This window comes from Anabrus simplex, chromosome 8 (genome assembly GCF_040414725.1).
Source record: "Anabrus simplex isolate iqAnaSimp1 chromosome 8, ASM4041472v1, whole genome shotgun sequence".
Lineage (NCBI taxonomy): Eukaryota > Metazoa > Arthropoda > Insecta > Orthoptera > Tettigoniidae > Anabrus > Anabrus simplex.
Genome location: NC_090272.1, coordinates 79,058,946 through 79,077,863, shown reverse-complemented (window position 1 = coordinate 79,077,863; position 18,918 = coordinate 79,058,946). Strand labels below are relative to the sequence as shown.

The 18,918-nt window shown below is 40.5% G+C and overlaps 1 long non-coding RNA gene across 3 annotated transcripts in view; it reads left to right on the top strand.

The window, feature by feature from the left end:
• The first annotated feature begins 9,606 nt into the window (after positions 1–9,606).
• Positions 9,607–18,918, top strand: part of LOC137501842 (uncharacterized) — a 45,880-nt gene continuing 36,568 nt past the window's right edge. For 2 of the 3 annotated variants that reach the window (XR_011018648.1, XR_011018647.1), the window contains exons 1-2: positions 9,607–9,712; positions 16,243–16,436. This is a non-coding gene — a long non-coding RNA (uncharacterized lncRNA). Of the gene's footprint in view, positions 9,713–16,242; positions 16,679–18,918 lie in introns of those variants that run through there. The other variant, XR_011018646.1, reaches the window with a different exon arrangement.

The window sequence follows — 18,918 nt, the reverse complement described above, 5'->3', positions numbered from 1 at the left end:
ATTTTTGTTTTACCTGTAGTAAGAAGTGTGAACTTTCTCTTCTAAAGGACACTACTGAAGAACTACAATGGTGCACCCTAGTGCGAAGTGAAAGAACTGTTTTTTTGGAGAAATTTTTATTTCAAAAGTTTGTTCCTTGATAAATTTCCTTCTGTTATTGTTTAAGTTGGCTGTATAACTCTTTCTTTCCCCTGGTTTTGAATTTAGCCAATCCCGAATTTCTTTAATTAATTTATGACCAATCAGGTGTATCTTCTCCAACTTGAATATCTTGCTTAACCCTAGCCAATAAAGTTTTTGTGGGCGGGTGTTCTCATTCCTGAAACGCCTCGAACTTTCCGCGAGAGTATATAAACTGCTGATTTTCGGGTCTCCGGGCCACTTCAGTAACATCTTTCTGTGTGTAAAGTACGTAGCAGGGGGCGGGAAGCGCCTCTTTCTTCGGGCAGCAGTTCATCCATAAGGTATTGGCCGTTTAATAACTTCTTTTCTTGCTAGCTCAGCAGTTTAACTCTCGGGGCGGGTCCGAAGCTTTTCCACCATGTAACTTTTCCCTAAAATGTAAAGACTCTTAGTATCTATTCCCTTTTAAGCTACATATTGGGATACAGAGTGCTTAACCCTCTCGAGCTCCCACTCATATTGTTTTGAGGTGAACTTATTTTTCACAACCTATTCTTCCTTAACGTAATGTAAATTGTTTCTTTCTAAAGTCACCTCTTTAGTATGGGATTAGCCCTTGCATTAGCGGCCTAGAGCCAGATTAGGTCTTAAACAAAATGTATTAGGAGTGCCGATCGCCTCCTCTCAAATTGGTATTTTAGAGGCCATGTAATTAACCTTTTCTCACTTAATAGGCTTCAGTAGGTTGGGTATTTTACCCCTGTGTTTATGTCCTTAGAGGACAACTTGAAGGTGGAATTTGGTGTGGTCTTTGACAGGCTTAAATTTTGAGAGCGAGTTGCTCTTTCTTGAAAATTTTGTTTTCTGCGCGCCTCAAGGAGGCTTTACTGTGTAATTTGGAGCAAGTGCTCCTGAGCATGAATGGGGTTTTCTGCCCCTCTGTTGAAACTTGTTTTGGGGTAAAATTGGGCTAATTGCTCAAGAATTGTGAGTTCGGGGCTCGAAGCCCAAATCCTCTAAATACTGTAATTGTACTGTGTTGCCTTGCTACTCTGTACCTGCCATGCTTGTTATTTCTTGATTTTGAAAAGAAAATATAACCTTGTTAAATTTTAAATTAACTTTAATTTCGTAGCCTGAGACCTCTTCACCCCCGCACCTTCTTTCACCTCTGCTGTTCCACAGATATCTCGGAACAATTATTATTATTATTATTATTATTATTATTATTATTATTATTATTATTATTATTATTATTATTATTATTATTATTATTATTATTATTATTATTATTATTATTATTATTATTATTATTATTATTATTATTATTATTATTTATTCGGCTCGGCTAGTGACCAAACCATTGATCCGGATAGGTTGTGGCTAGTGGCAAACCCATTGGACTGTGATCATGCAAAGGGGGTCCAGGTTAGGGCCGCGAAGCGGCTTGAGGCCTGTTGACATCAGCGCAATATACACCTTACTACTGTGTCCAGTTTCACGTTACCGTCAGATCTGGACCAGTTACAAATGCTACTACTTCTCTTGTATACATAATTCTGTTTCCATTATTTGGATCGAATGAATTCCAAGAGTGACAACAGCGTAATCTATGCTTTATAGCGGCGAAATCTGGAATTACCGTATCGCTAGTTCTCAACCATTTAAACATGTTATTATTTGTCTTTGTCACTGATATGAAATCATGAGTGGGGGTATTCCAAGAGTGACAACAGCGCAATATATGCTTTACAGTGGCGAGATCCGTAATTACTGTATTGTTACATCTCAGCTATTTAAACATGTTATTATTTGTCTTCGTTATTGATATTAAACCATGGTTGGTGGTGGCATGAATGGACTCTGCCATTGGCTGAAGTTTTATTCTATGAAACGTCACTCCCATAATTCAAGACAGCGAGATGTTAATTTTATATGCTTATTCTTTCCATTCTTCCTCCTGAGTACAACGATATTAGTGTGTCGGTAATATTACCTCATCGTTTTATGTATGTTTATACCGCCTGAGTTGGCCATAATTTCTCGTCGTCTTGAATTATGGGATCGACGTTTCATTGGTGTCCGGACATTTGCGGTCATCACAAAATCACGGACATTTGCAGTTACTGCAGCAGGGGGTGGGCCTCATTAGCTTAATCTCGGGGTGTTCCCACTAACCTGCCTGAGCTCCTGCTCGCTCCTTGCAGGCGGGCATTATTTAGAGACTGATACCTTCAGATACAAACACAATTCTATATCGAAACTTCCTGGTGTAAGTATTTACTGTTGTGTGCAGTAATAGATTTGACAGTTACGAATAATGTAAATGGTTATATGTACAGAAAGTATAGGGAAAGTCAACATGAAATCGTCACCTGGGTGTGTATGAAGGAGAAGAACAAGTTATCTCATGTTTTTTGGTAAAATACAATTCTGTAGATGATAAATATTCTATTCTATTTCCTATCCGACCTCTCTCAATCAACTCTTGTTCTCTTCCGACCCCCACAGTACGATGTTTGCCAAGCTCAGGCAGTGGCACATTTTACGTCCTTCATGGCCTTTCCCTTCATTTTCCCTAAAAAGAGAGTCGGACCTATTCGACTTCTTTTTCTAGTTAGTTTTAAGGGAGGATGGTGTCCGGCCCCAGGTTCGATTCCCGACCGGGCCAGTGGTTTTTAATTGTAATGATTAATATCCCTGGCCTGGGAGTTTGTGACGTCCTTAATCTACCTTTCCTCACACACAACATTCCACACTACTGCCATTCCAATTACTCGCAGGTTCATGCAATATGGTGCCAGTAGGGGCAAAAGATCCACATGGGTCGACGCCCCGAACAAATAGCATTATTTAACACTTTATAAGGCGGTGGGAATTATTTTTCCACCTCGGTTTTTTGTCATTTCTTGGCGCTGGGACTTTATTTCCCATGTATTGATGTGTGCTGCACTCTTCAGAATATCTGTGGAACTATTCTTATCTCGTTGGAATCTTTAGCTTCTTTGGAAAACATCTGAAAAGCGACATTGTGCCAGCGCAACGCCTGTTGTGAATAAGATTTATGAAATGAAAATAGGGTAAGAAATCAACATTTTATAAGTCTATATACTATTTACATGAATTTTCTTTGTTTATTGTGCATTTTTCTCATTTGTTCTGAGATTATTTACTTCGTTTTACCAATTGAAGAGTCTGAGCTATAAATTTCTTTCACATTCTATGTGGAAATATGCTTCCCATAGCCCACACAGGTGTCCAAAATATTTCTGCTAAATAAAAAGTGAACTAACCAAACTAAAATTGTGTCCGTAGTTGGGCCATGGGAAATATGTTCCCACTTCTGAATGGCAGACAGCAGGCGGTGGAAAGCACTGGATTGTCCTTTTTTTTCTGTTAAACTGTATTGCTTAGCACTTATAGAGCCTGTAAATAAAGTTAGTTAGAAAAGAAAGTGTTTTATTGAGTACTGCCTTATAAAGGGTTAACAAGGGAGGTGGCAACGTTCTAATTTCTAACAAAAACAGTAATCACCACCATCTCGATATAAACAGTCGCGCAGATATACAAGTTCGTATATTTGATATTTAAACTCGAATACACCACAAAGTGAATTTTTATATACAAACATCAGAGTCTAATTCAAAAAATAAGTTTCCTATTTATTTATCGTGGAATAATTAAAGGTAGGCCAAGGTAAAAAACACTGTTTTATTCCGCACCAGTCCTTCATTTTTAGAAAAACAAAAGTTAATCCATCCTTATGAAAATGAAAACCTACAACCTGTTTTCCAGTCATTGACCGGGTCAGGACTGAAATGAATTAATATTATATAGGCTATTAGTACGATGGGGTCGCCACTCCCAAAGTGATTAATGACTGATAGATGCTATGAAATGAGAATGGAGAGTGTTGCTGGAATATAATATAATTTCGTGTGGCTATTTCTAGCCGAGTGCAGCCCTTGTAAGGCAGACCCTCCGATGAGGGTGGGCGGCATCTGCCATGTGTAGGTAACTGCGTGTTATTGTGGTGGAGGATAGTGTTGTGTGTTGTGTGTGAGTTGCAGGGATGTTGGGGACAGCACAAACACCCAGCCCCCGGGTCATTGGAATTAACCAATGCAGGTTAAAATCCCCGACCCGGCCGGGAATCGAACCCGGGACCCTCAAAACCGAAGGCCAGTACGCTGACCATTCAACGAGTCGGACGTTGCTGGAATGAAAGATGACAGGGAAAACCGGAGTACCCGGAGAAAAACCTGTCCCGCCTCCGCTTTGTCCAGCACAAATTGCGTATGGAGTGACCGGGATTTGAACCAAGGTATCCAGCGGTGAGAGGTCGACGCGCTGCCGTCTGATCCACGGAGGCTCTTAATCCATCGTTAATTAATTAAATTTATTTATTTATTTTTGGTAGTCTAACGTCACTCTAACATATTTTTCGGAGAAAATGGGATGAAAAAAATTAGAAATGCCGGACTCAGTGGCTCACATGGTTGAGGCGCTGGCCTTCTGACCCCATCTTGGCAGGTTCAATCCTGCCAACCCACGTTCCCAAGTTGTGAGCCCCAGGTGCCCCATTTAGTCGCCTCTTACGATAGGCAGGGGATGCCGTAGATGTATTCTTCGTTTGCGTTCCTCACTCACAGAGGGTCACAACTTCCAAACTCGAGTACGTACAATAATTTGGTCGACAGTAAATTACAAGTTTTAAAATACTGATTCCCATCACACTTTATCCAGAATTTGGACTGGCATTATGACAGTATTAAAATCGTTTTGGCGTGTTTAAAATCAGCTGTATCTAAGCTTCGTCAATTATTTTTGTCGGTTTTAGTTATAATTTTGTTCCTTTGTACATACCTATTTACATTAGGAATACCTGAAGCGGCAAGAAGATTACGCTAGTTTTTCTATGTAAGAAACTGCCTTTAAGCAGGACCTTATGTCGCTGGTTTCTTCATATTTCTTAAGGGTTCTTTCAATCCTGTCATCTTTCTTCACATAATTCGTCTTCCTCCTCTTACCTACAAGACTGAGCTCCAGTTTCAGGTACATGCAGTTCGTCGCTTCTGCTTCCTTCTTTAAACAAACCACCAAACATTGAATTGAGGATGTGGATTTCCAAGTAAAGAGTTGATCTTGTGATGCCATACCTCTACAGCATTTGTTGTTCGATGTCGCTTTTTGTAAGAGCTCCACGTAGTGATTGGTATCTCGCTGTTTTCAAGCCACACGTCTACAAAATAGTCGAAGAAGCCAGTAAGTTTTTATGTAGGAGTATGAGAATGTATCACCAGCCATCCCTCACTGACGTCATCTGGCTTCAAAAATGCCGGAACAGCACACATTCGGATGTGGAGACGTATATCTTCGTTCTCCTTGTAGTCGCTCGTCAGGCCAAGTTCGTGTACTTTTCTCCATAGACATTGCTTCATGTGAAAAAATCATCCACTTAACTCTGTTAACGGAAATACTTCTCGTAGGGCTGATATCGTAGCTGCTTCGAAGTCAATAGTGATTTTCTTAGGATTCCATTAGGGAACCTCTTCCAAGATGAGGTGAAAGAAAGGAATATAAGTTTCTCTTTGTGTTAGACAGGAACGTAAAGTCGACTGGATAAACGTTGCTTTCATCACTCCGGCCTTCAAGGTCTGCGTGAATGGTATATATCTGGGCGAACTGTTTGCTGGAACTCTTGAATGTGCCACCCATAAAAAAAGCGCACAATGCCTAAGACTTTCTCTACCTTTTTTGGCACTAAAAATTACAATTCTTTCTCCCATGCCATCGTCAGTTAAAAGAAACAGGCTCCTATTATTCATCCTTAACGCCTCTTCGTTAAGAATTATCTGAGCACTTGTTTTTGGCTCTACTTGAAGTCCGCGTGCATGATTTCCTTGCCGACGCGTTGCTCTTTTTAAAGTTTCTTGAGCTGCTATGTCGTAGCCTCTGTTATGCAGATCACCCAACTTCTGTACGTAAGTCTGTGATAGTGGAGTCGTTTCTTCTTTTGCTTTCTTCTTTGCCTCTTGAACATGCTGTTTCACTGTGAAGGCCGCTTCTACAGGTGGTCCACACTGATGAACGACGGTATGAAGTATTTCTTCGCCTCTTGTCCTCAGCCATCCTTTACACTAGTTTTTCTCCTTCAGACACACTCAGGTGACGATACCAAGTTGACTCTCCCTATACTTTCTGTACATATAACATTTGTAAAGTGCAGTCCGACTCCATGGCTAAATGGGTAGCGTGCTGGCCTTTGGTCACAGAGGTCCCAGGTTCGATTCCCGGCTGGGTCTGGAATTTTAACCATAATTGGTTAATTTCGCTGGCACAGGGGCTGGGTGTATGTGTCGTCTTCATCATTTCATCCTCATCACGACGCGCAGGTCGCCTACGGGAGTCGCATCAAAAAACCTGCACCTGGCGAGCCGAACATGTCCTCGGACACTCCCGGCACTAAAAGCCATACTCCATTTTTTCATTTGTAAAGTGCACAATGATTTCCCTGATTAATAACTGTCAACTCCATTACAGCACACAATAGTAAATACGGTACTCACACCAGGAAGTTTCGGTATAGAATGGTGTTTGTGGCTGAAGGTATCAATCTCTAAATAATGCCCGCGAGAGAAAAATGTTGATCTGCAAGGAGCGAGTAGGTGCTCAAGCAGGTTAGCGGGGATACCCCGAGATTAAGCTAATGAGGCCCACCCCCCTGCTGCAGTGACCGCAAATGTCCTGTGACAACTGGAGAATTTCTGTGAGTGGGCACAAGTTTATCTCAGTGGCCGCGAATGTCCGGCGACCGCAAATGTCTGTGACCGCAATTGTCCGGCAACCGTTTCATTGGCCTAATCTTCAACCAGTGGCAGAGTCCATTCGCGCCACCGCCAGCCATGATTATTATGTTATGTATGCTGGCGAGGTTTATCAAAAGTTTTACCAGATACTGCTTGAAACACAATTATTTAGCATCCATCTCCTGCGTTGCTAAAGTATTCTTGATTTGTTTATATGCATGCCGACGACATTTTTCGTAAGTACAATTCATTGTCAGAATCAGCTGGTATTCCACGTACGCGGTCTGTAGTGTATTGTGCCAGTCAGAAACTCGGTATAGTATAAACAATCAAGATGTTTTCTATTCTTGATTACCCTCTAAAGACAGCGCCACTAACAAAAATCCCATTATTCATCCTTGATGGACTAGATGTTATATTCCGAAGAACTGTAAAGGAAATTATTGGATTGCCAATATGTTATACGCATCTAGAAAATTTCGTGATCCGGGGTTGATCAATTGTATATGGAAAACCCCATATAGAGTAGAGTTCCAGTGTATGGGACCCTCACAAGGACTACTTGATACGAGAACTAGGAAAAAAAAAAAGGAAAGGAAAAAGAAAGCAGCGTGACTTATTCTGGGTGATTTCCGACAAAGGAGTAGTCACGAAAATGTTGCAAATTTTGGTCTGGAAAGACTCGGGAGTAAGGAGACGAGATGCTCGACTATGTGGTATGTTTCGAGCTGTCAGTGGAGAGATGGCGTGGAATGACATACAGTAGACATAAGCTTGAGCGGAGCTTTTAAAAATAGGAAAGATCATAATATGATGATAAAGTTGGAATTAAAGATGACAAATTGGGGCAAATATTAATTTATAGGACGAGGAGAAAAGGACTGGAATAAATTAGGGGAGGAAATGTTCGATAAATTTCCGAGTTCTTTGAAAATATCTTAAAAAGCTGGATAAACAATTGATAGGGAATCTGCCACCTGGGCGACAGTCCTAAATGCAGATCATTAATTATTTATTGATTGATTGATTGATCCTCATTTTATGAACATTTTAAATTATCATAGTGAAATCGAGGAATGCCTGACTCGAATTAAATGATTGGGTATCGCGGCAATAGCTTCCCACACCCCCCAGACAGATACGCAAACCCTTACGTCTACATTAATTTGAAAGTTGTTCGTTAATGCCATGGCAAGGAATAGGGGTTTCTCACTTCAAGGAATCTGCAAAAGCTAATTAATTTATGGCTGAGAAGATTATCTTGACTTCATCAGAAGAACTAACAGTTCTCATCAAACTAAAAGTGAACTACGCCACTCTAAGAGGAGCTCCTGATAATGACAATGAAAAGAATGGATCATTCCTTTGTCGCAATTGTGCAAAGGAGAACGAAACTCCGAGCCATGTGCTCGGGGAAAGTCCCTTCAATTCGCTGCTCATTAATCAGAGGCACCACAAAGCAAAACATCAACTTACCAAATTCTTGATGAATGAGGGTTATGCTTGTTTCGAAGAGATCCACACGCTAGATGAACATGGCTCCAATAGATTTCTTGATATTGTTGCTTTCAAGAAAGATTCTCACGTCTCACGTGGCATATATTCTTGATCCGACAATCCGTTATGAAACAAACGAAACAAATCAGTCTGCGCAAGTCGATCAAGAGAAAAAAGAACGTTTACGATGGGTGCATTCCTTTCCTAAAAGGGAGAAATGTTGTGAACTTTACGGTAGCTGTCAGTTCGTTGTTCACGACCTTCTGCTCGACGCGCGAGGAACTATGTATAATACCTATACGTTGCCCAAGTTCTCGCAACACTGGGTATTCACATCAAGATCTCAACTTGATTCTACAAAGCATCATCGTCCAGTCGACTCCGTGGCTATCATCCACTATCACATTTATGGGAAGAAATAAGTTGGGAAACTAATTTACTATGTTTTAAAATATAAATCAAAATGTGTTCACAACAGATTGTCAATGTTGATTGAATTTTAGTATGTCTTGTGACAACTAGATGAAAATCTAACAGTACATTTGTAAATAAATGCTCTCTCTTTATTGATTTGAAATTAAACTTTCAAACAAACTTTACTTCCACACAGAGCCGTTAGCATGGAATAAAATGAAATTTATCTAAGAACAAGAAACATGATTCAATCATCTCCACCCACAGGAAAGAGTTAAAACGCCACAGTGCAATAATAAATTGTTTGTGGTGAACAAGGCAATTCCACCCATAATATAGCTAGTGGGACAGATTAAACATTGAAGAGTCTGTTCTTAAAATACGTGTAGGCCTACTTCGTTGAAGATTTGTATGAAGATTTGACTGCGAGTTGTGTCCTAAACATAGGCTATCCTGCGCCCTGGTCTCGACTTATTTATACGAGCTTGCCCCAGGACGATGCACTTAAGTTCAACAACATATGAACTGGAAGGAAGCAGAGATCAGCGATGTATGGGTCACTCTTCGTCTGAATCAGTAGACGGGCCCCTTCGCCCGAGACCGACGACTTTCAAGATGTATCACACTTCACCTTCCCCATCTGTTCTTCCATGGTCAACTAATGCTCTCTCGCGGCCCCGACAGTATTAGCTTCGGAAGTCTTTCGTGCGGAACCCCATGTAGAGGGGGGCGGTATAATAACATCCACAGTATCCCCTGCCTGTCGTGTCTCATTAAGTTAAACAACGGCACAATTCTTTATCTGAGAGAAGTGAACAAGTTTCTAGCATTAGTCTGCATTCTTAGAGAGGACAACTTTGACAGACAAGGTATGTTCATTTAACTTCAGTTTATCCTGGGGCTGTGCCTTAAGACCATGGCTGCTTCCTTCCAACTCCTAGCCCTTTCCTGTTCCATTGTCGCCATATGATCTATCTGTGTCGATGTGATGTAAAGTCAATTGTGTCAACTTCAGTTTCTTTCCTTTTACCTCTTCATCCTCTTCAGTTTCCACAGTTGTTACCAACCTGTTTCCTTTTTCTTTTTCTTTTTCTTATGCCATGGTATACTGGCTACTTGTCTGTTGTGATGGGGGTCACTTTGTGATCTTCATTTATTCGTGTGCCATCTTTGGTCATGATATTAGTTGCCTCATAGATGATCATTATGTGTTATGTAGATTACGAAGTTCGGAGGGAGTAAAACATTGTTTTGGCACTTAACCTGCTCCTATCTAATAACACCAAGTAGGCTCAACAGCATCATATGCCTTCCCTCCACATAAGCGCTGTGGAAAAGTTTGGAATTGAACCGAGGCTTTTTGCTCGCAGTCCACCTCTCCTACTAGTGAAACATTTTTCCATCAATAGGACTTGATCAGTAAAAGAGGCAGCATGTTTACTCTTACAGTTAACACCGATGATTTTCTTTTTAAACACACACCACATAGAGTAGGGAGTGGTTGGTGCCACATCTTTTGTACATGATTTAGTACTGATAGCTGGATGCTGTGTGGTGTACAACTGAACTGTCAACTGAGGTGGTGGTGGTGGTGGTTGTTTTGCTTTTGGCATTGTGCCATGGTTTTTGTCCTTTTGTAGATCTACAAGGCCTTTGAATGTTTGGGTGTTAGCTTTCTTGTTTTGGGTGTGGGGCTGGAGACCAATCTAGTAGTTTTCCTCTCACATTCTAGTTGAGAAATGTTAGCATTCAGTACTGGGACAGGGTTCGTTGTTGTTCCCTTCCCAATGTAGGCAAAGTTTGTGTTGTTTTAGTACATAGCACCATAGTGATTAGAATATTTCTAGTTTTGTGTGGTTGTAGTGTTTTATTGCTTGTTTGTATATCTGGGTGTCAAGTGTGTGTAGATTAGCTTTCAGTTTGAATGCTGTCAGAGTTGCCATCGCATCTACATAGGGTTGGTTGCTTTTTACGTGTCAAAGTGTCGTTCGTCTTTAGAGAGGTAGAACAAAGATAGGAGGGTCGAACCTGGGGATTTGTTGCTGGGGTAGAGGAATTTGTTTCTAAGGGGAGTGATATAATCATATCTTTGAGACCTTTCAGCAGAAGTCCTGTGGTAGTGGTATAATGTGATATTTGAGAAGGGGGTGCGATATAGTCACAACAGGAGGAGAGAGGGATCTTCTGAAATCATGCACACAGGAGTGGTGAACAGAGGATTGGGCGGGGCTGCATCTTCTTATTCTTCCTCACTCGGAGAAGAATATTTGGCTGTTGTGATTGAGAATAATGGGAAGCTAGAGAAGTGATGTGGTTGGTTTTTTTTTTTTAAGTTTACATGGAAGGGATTTTTTAAGTTGTTGGCTGCTTCATTTAGAGACAGTTTTAAAATGTCTTATCATTGAAAACCAGTCTCACTATGACACCTTTATTAAGCTGGGACCATCTTATTTGGAAACTGTTTTAAAGAACCAATGGGTGATTTCCGGGCAATAGATGCACCAAATAGTCTCCCTTACTACCAAACACTTAATTCTCTACTGGTAACAATAACACTCATTAAAGTGTTAGTAAATTTATTTTGAATCTTTGGGCTGTTTTCTTATGTCAAGTGCCATATTGTTGTGAGACTTACAATGAATGCTCTGGTCAGTATCTCTGTCCTAATAAACTGTTGTAATTACTCCGTATATCACATTCTATTCTAAACTTGTATTCACACTGGTAAATTCCAGTCTACTTGAAATCACCAAGCACATGATATATATATATATACAGGGTGAACAAAAAATGCCACACTTGGAATTCGGCATGCGATTCCTCATCCCATTGCAAGACAAAAGTTTCTATAGCCAAATCGGATCTGGTGCTGTTGGAAAACAAGTCGAAAACGAGAAGCTGGCAACACTTGTCACATCCTGCAGTGTATCGGAATATAATAGAGAAACGTGCATCATCCCACTCTACCGTATCCGCTGTCGCAGCTCACTGAGTAGACTGCTGGGTTATCAAACCCACATGCACCATGGAGCTATGGCTCGCATCTACTTAAGATTGTTTTTTTTCTTTTGTGTGTGTGACGTCAGGTCCCTAGTTCCCGTTGTGTAACTACGTTTGTAAGCATGACATTCTGTTGTCACATGACAATGTGATCCATTCAACTGAATGAATGAGTCGACTTACCACGCAGTGCACAACCATAACTGGTCCTGTCAAGTGCATGTAGGGCGGCCTCCTGATGGAGTACACAAACGGCGAATGCGTCGATATGCTTTTAGTGTTAGGTGCATCCGATAACCAAACTTCTGCTGCTGCTCGTGAGTATGCAGCACGGTACTGTCAAAGGCGCTATCCCGATAATGTCTTTCATCGCCTTGAGCAATGCCGATTCACAACTAAGTATTTTTTTATTTTCCACCTTGTCGATACACTAAATTGCCTAAGGCAACTTATTGGTTAAAAGTTTGCGAAGTACCTGTGATATTGCAAGGCAGTTCTAGGTATCTCAAACACTGGTTGTTGACGTGTTGCACGACGAAAAACTGCATCCATATCATTGCATGTTAACTCAACACCAGCGGCCAGAAGACCGCATTCAGTGAGTACAGTTCTTTGAATGGCTTTTGCAACAATTTGAAGATAAGAAACATTTTATAAAGAATGTGATATGGTGTGACGAATGTAGCTTCACTTGGGAAGGTATTTTCAACCATCACAACAGCCATTATTGGTCTGACCACAACCCACATGTCACCCGTGAATGTGGCTTCCAGGCACGCTTTGGCATAAACCTGTGGGCTGGAATCGTGGGAGGAGTGCTTTTAAGCCCTTACCTATTGCCAGACAAGTTAAATGTGCCCAGCTATCGTATGTTTCTGTGCAATACTTCGCCTGACGCTTTAGGAAACATTCCACTTGGTGTTCGGCGACAGCTATGGTTTCAGCATGATGGTGCACCACCACACTTTGGAATGACTCTGCATAACTGGTTACATGAAGCGTTTCCAGGGAAATGGATTGGTTGTGGATTTCCAATGTTCTGGCCTTACCTTCCCTGGACCTTAATTCACTAGATTTTTATTTGTGGGGACACTTAAAGGAACATATTTATAGGACTCCACCCATGATGTACAAGACCTAATAGCTTGCATGCATGCTGCGTCAGCAATGGTGGATGCAGATGTGTTGCGTAGGGTCCAGCAAAATATGCTCCAGCAAGTGGCAAAGTGTTTGCAAATGCAAGGTGGTCGCTTTGAACATCTGCTGTGAAGTGAACGTTGCTCGTAAGTGTACGTACTGGCTCTGTGAAGATAAGACTGGACATCACACGAACACTATGGAATTATTGTGCGTAGCATAATGGGCAATCCAGTGTAGCCTACCTACTGTACTGTATTGTGTTTCCTTGTACCGCATTGGGTAGAGACGATGTTACTGTATCCACTATTATGTTCTACATATTGGCTTTATTTTTGCCATGGACGAAACAAAGTGGTCGTTTACGTCTGTAAGAAGTTCATGTTATGTTCGAATTTTTCAATAAAGGTAACTGTAACGGTAAGACAGAACATAGTGTATTCCATAGTGGAGGTATATATTGGATACAATTTGATACATTAGCTGAAAAAAAATTGGCGCGAACACGACTCGAACACCGGTGCGTCCGCACAACAGGCATTTATGGCATTACCTCGTCTCACTGAGCTAATGAGATAGCTCCGGCAGAGCGTCGAGTTCATGCGACCTGTGCTTGGTCACTCTGCATGCCGTTACAGCGTTGCCAGAGACTCGTTTCTTAACTCACATTTCTGTTATACCTATTGATGGGACTAGGTTTTGCAAAATAAACTTTTGTCGTGAATTTTGACAAGGACCGCATGCTGACCTTCACGTGCAGCATTTTTTGTTCACCCTATATTTACTCACATTATACTGAAGCAAGCCACTATACTGCTCGTTGCATTGTATTATCTTATGTAAAAGTATTGTGCCATCCATATGATTGCAGTACAACATTCCATTTCACCCTGTATAGAGAAAGACAGAAATATAAAAAATAGAACACCGGGCGAGTTGACCGTGCGCGTAGAGGCGCGCGGCTGTGAGCTTGCATCCGGGAGATAGTAGGTTCGAATCCCACTATCGGCAGCCCTGAAAATGGTTTTCCGTGGTTTCCCATTTTCACACCAGGCAAATGCTGGGGCTGTACCTTAATTAAGGCCACGGCCGCTTCCTTCCAACTCCTAGGCCTTTCCTATCCCATCGTCGCCATAAGACCTATCTGTGTCGGTGCGACGTAAAGCCCCTAGCAAAAAAAAAAAAAAAAAAAAAAAATAGAACGACAGTCAGAAGATACTGCAGTAGGAAAGGAGATAAGGACAAACATTAAAACACAAAAAGACAAGGACATTCTCCACATCTTCAAGCATTTTTTTGTTCCTTTCCATTACTTATGTTGACCCATGGGGGTTTCTTTCCTCTGTTTGTGTCAGTCCTGTATTCCTAATCTTTTACTGCCTGTCTTCATTTTTATCTTTTTTATCTTTTCCCTTTTTGTGTGCCTATTGGGCTTTCTACACTTCAAACATAAAGACTGAAGATCTGTTGAGTACTGATAAAGTTGGGAAGTAGAAACAAGCTTACCAGAGGCTGAGAGGGAGTGGATGTGGAGGAACTCTGATTGATGAGGAGAGATCAAAATCTGTTTGAAGACAGCAGTGTATGAAGATGTGGATATCGTCCTTGTCTTTTCTTTCCACACGAACCTGTCATTGTGTTTATTCATGTTCCTATTTCTCTGTATATATGACTTGATAAGTGGACAGCTGTGTGATGTTTCAATTGATGTTCTCATGGCCCATAATTTTTTGGCGGTGGGATTGTGCCATGTGAAAGGGAAAACATGTAGCGAGCCTTACGTTTCGTGAAGAATTTGCTCTGTGTCTTCAGAAAAGGAACAGTAGCCTACAACAGCCATTCTGATAGTGTGAAATCAATTTGTCATTGCTGTGTTGATGAAATTATACTCTAGTTCATCACCAGTTGGCTCACCGTACAGTTATATTATGAGAAGAAATTGTCACAGTATTTGCTCCATGTCTGAAGTCTTATTTTTTCACGTTGTGTGTTGGGGAACAGACAATCATCAGACTGATCAAAGACCAGTATGTATGAGTATGAATGAAAATTTAAATGAAATCAAGAGCATTCAAGGAAGACAAAAAAGAAATAGAATTGAGATGGAAATGCAAAGAGAAGTAAGTCCAAAATGAAGGGAGGAAAGGATTGAAGAATATAATGAAGGTTAAAGAGATGAATGTTTAAAAAAATAATAATAATAATAATAATTAACGGGTGCATATAGGTAATGAATATAATGACATATTAAGTGAAATTAATAATGAGGAGAGTACAAATTTGGAAAACTGAAATGAAATGGAACAGATCTTTAATGGCTGGCAATCAGTATCCTTACTAAAATTGTTACAATTTTTGCCTGTTTCCACCCCTTCTGCTATGATCCTAGACCTGTTGTGTTTCATGTGGGTAAGAGCTCAAAGATCCTTAAGCACGACATCATGCCCTACAGATGGGGCATGCTTAGCTATTGTTGATGACACTGCCTTTCACTTCACCAGTATCCACTTCCTGGCTATTACAAATCTGGGTAGAAATATCACTTCGCCTCTTTTTTTGTTTTAATTTTCCAAAATCAAACTCTTAATTTCTAGACAGTTCACTCCAAGTATTGTATATTTATTTTCTATGTGCACCAGTTACTTAAGAATTTCTTTTTTACTGTCTTTTCTTTAACCTTCCTTATATTCTTCAGTCTTGTCCCATTTTAGACTTCCTTCGCCCTCTCTCCATTTCAATCATTATTTTATTCCCTTCTGTCTTCCTTTTCTTGATTGCTCTTGATTTTATTTTATTTTTCATTCATACTCCTCTTACCTGCTCTTTGATCAACATGGTAACCTGGTTAGTGTCTAGTCTCCAACTCAGACATAAAATCAGAAAACTTCAGATGTGGAGCAAATATGGCGACTATTTCATCTCGTAATATACAGTAACTGTCCATGGAGGATCATCTGGTGACGAATGAGAGGATCATTTCATGAATAATGCTCCAGTCTGTTGGTTTCAAATTTGGAATTTTGTTGCTGGGGTAGAGGAATTTGTTTCCAAGGGGAGTGATATTATCATATCTTTGAGACCTTTCAGCAGAAGTCCTGTGGTGGTGGTGGTATAATGTGATATTTGAGAAGGGGGTGTGATATAGTCACAACAGGAGGAGAGAGGGATCTGTGTTGTGTTTCTCTTCTTATCTCTTTCACATGACAAACCTTTACGATGTTCCATTCAGAGGCTCTTTTAAATCCTGTGTGTTTATTTTCAGGAGTAATAGACTACAACTTCCTGTGCTTTCGTAAAGCTATCCAACAGGTGTTTGAGTTGAGAAACAAGAACCAGGCAGCTGTTAATATGACAAACAACCACAGCTCGAACCACCTGAGCAGCCAACAAGTGGCAGTAGATTCTCAACCAGCAGCGGTGCAGAGCTGAAGTTCTGTCATTGGCTTAATTCACAAGGTAAGAATGTTTCCTCTTTCAGGAATTATAGCTTTCCATTTTGGGATCAGAGCAGGACATCACAGTGGTGGAAGAACAGACTTCTTTATCAATTGGAAGCTCAGATAATCTGCAGGTAGGGACCTCAGAAAATGGTGAATAAAATGCTGTCAGTGGAAAAAAATACTTCTAAAATGATGTTAAAAAGCTGTAAGAAAAACAAGACAGGAAGGTGTAAACCAGTGAATAAAGTTATTAAATAAGCTGAGAATTTTAATATTTAATGTATTATAAAGTAAATGTAATCTTATATATGTCTAATAGCAATAACAATACAGTGAAACCTTGTTAAGACGTTTTTGCAAAGGACAAGGAAAAGAATGTGTTAAGCGAGAAAACATACTTATGAATATATGAATAAAAATCATCCAACAGGGATATGGAAACACTAGATAAGGTTTTTTCCAGCATGTGGTCATTTTACATTGTGTATCTGCGGGTACAATGAAAACTATATTCCTATCTACCATTTCTAAAGATGAAAGTATTAAAAGGTGTGAAAAACATGAGAGAACAAATGTGAAAACCTTTTCTGCTGGGAATTTTAAAGTAACAAGTACTAGTACACTAAAAGGTGTGAAAAACACCAGACAACTTGTGCACAGGGGCTAACAAAAATATCAAAATATTATTGCAGATCACACTCTTTCTAAAACAAATGAGTCTTTTTATTTTGGAGCAGTGAGTAATTAAACATTATTTTCTAGTCACACTCTTAGTGGATTGGAGGTTACACTCGACCATTTGCAACTGCGATGAAAGACTGGCTGGCATTTTGAATCAAACAAAACTTCGACCAACTTGAGTTATCAATACCAATATAAATGGTCCGTTATTGGACATTATAAATTTTCCAGTTAACTCATTCCTGGTTGCCAGCGTTTCGCCCTCGTGTGCTAGACTGGGCTCATCAGTTGGTACCTAGCACACCTACCAAGATGATGGCTAGTGCATACCGTGGAGGACACTGCGTAGGTTACTTGGGTACCTAGCACACCTACCAAGGCGATGGCTAGTGCATACCGTGGAGGCCACTGCGTAGGCTACTTGGAGCCACCGGCAGTGCCAATGCACTATGAGAGACTTTGTCTCTTTAACAAAAATTGATGCCTGCTTGGCCATCAAATGATATAGACGTTGATTCCCATAGGGAATCTGAAATATTTATCCCGGATGAGTAAATTTATAATACCAATATAAATGGTCCGTTATTGGACATTATAAATTTTCCAGCACCGAACTCGATAGCTGCAGACGCTTAATTGCGGCCAGTATCCAGTATTCGGGAGATAGTAGGTTCGAACCCCACTATCGGCAGTCCTGAAAATGGTTTTCCGTGGTTTCCCATTTTCACACCAGGCAAATGCTGGGGCTGTACCTTAATTAAGGCCACGGCCGCTTCTTTCCCACTCCTAACCATTTCCTGTCCCATCGTCGCCATAAAACCTGTCTGTGTCGGTGCGACGTAAAGCAACTAGCAAAAAAAAAATTCCAGCTGACTCATTCCTGGTTGCCAGCGTTTTGGTATTATAAATTTACTCGTTCAGGACAAATATTTCATATTCGCTATGGGAATCAACGTGTATATCATCTGATGGTCAAGCAGGCATCAATTTTTGGTAAAGAGACAGTCTCTCATAGTGCATTGGCACTGCCGTTGGCTCCAAATAGCTTATGCAGTGGCCTTCACGGTATGCACTAGCCAGCGTCTTAGTACATGTGCTAGGTACCAACTGATGAGCCCAACCTAGCACATGGGGGCGAAACGCTGGCAACCAGGAATGAGTTAGCTGGAAAATTTATAATGTCCAATAACGGACCATTTATATTGGTATTATAAATTTACTCATTCGGGACAAATATTTCAGATTCCCTATGGGAATCATCTATATTGAGTGATCAAGTCGAAACTCAAAGGTGCGAGTTTCAACATTCGTGACCTCTGACCTCTGACAGATTTTAATTTTGTCTTCGTTATTAAGAAATTTTACGACATTTTTCATATCCATAACTTGGCATTACACGACAAATATGCACTATGCTAGTTCATTTCACACGATTATGTTCCTAATCCAGATACAGGCCACCGCATCGTACGACAAATATTGGCTGTACAAATATTAAGGCCACGGCCTGTACCAATGCACTGTACCACTCAACACAAAATATATTTCTACTTTCTGAATGGAACGTGAAATACAAGCACAAACAGGCTCACTCTGCTATTCAGCAATCTCGCTACTAACCAGCAAGCAAAACTGAACATTCCTGTGACAAACGACTTGCTCCCCAAAAGTTCAACTTGTCCTTTGAAGTTCAGGAAGGCCTTTTCCTGTAATCACGCAACTGTGGCCACCACTCTTACCTGAGTTGAAAATCACTTTTCTTCCAGAAGGGATGACAAATACAGTAACATTTTCAAGTCTAGGAAAAACTTGATCGT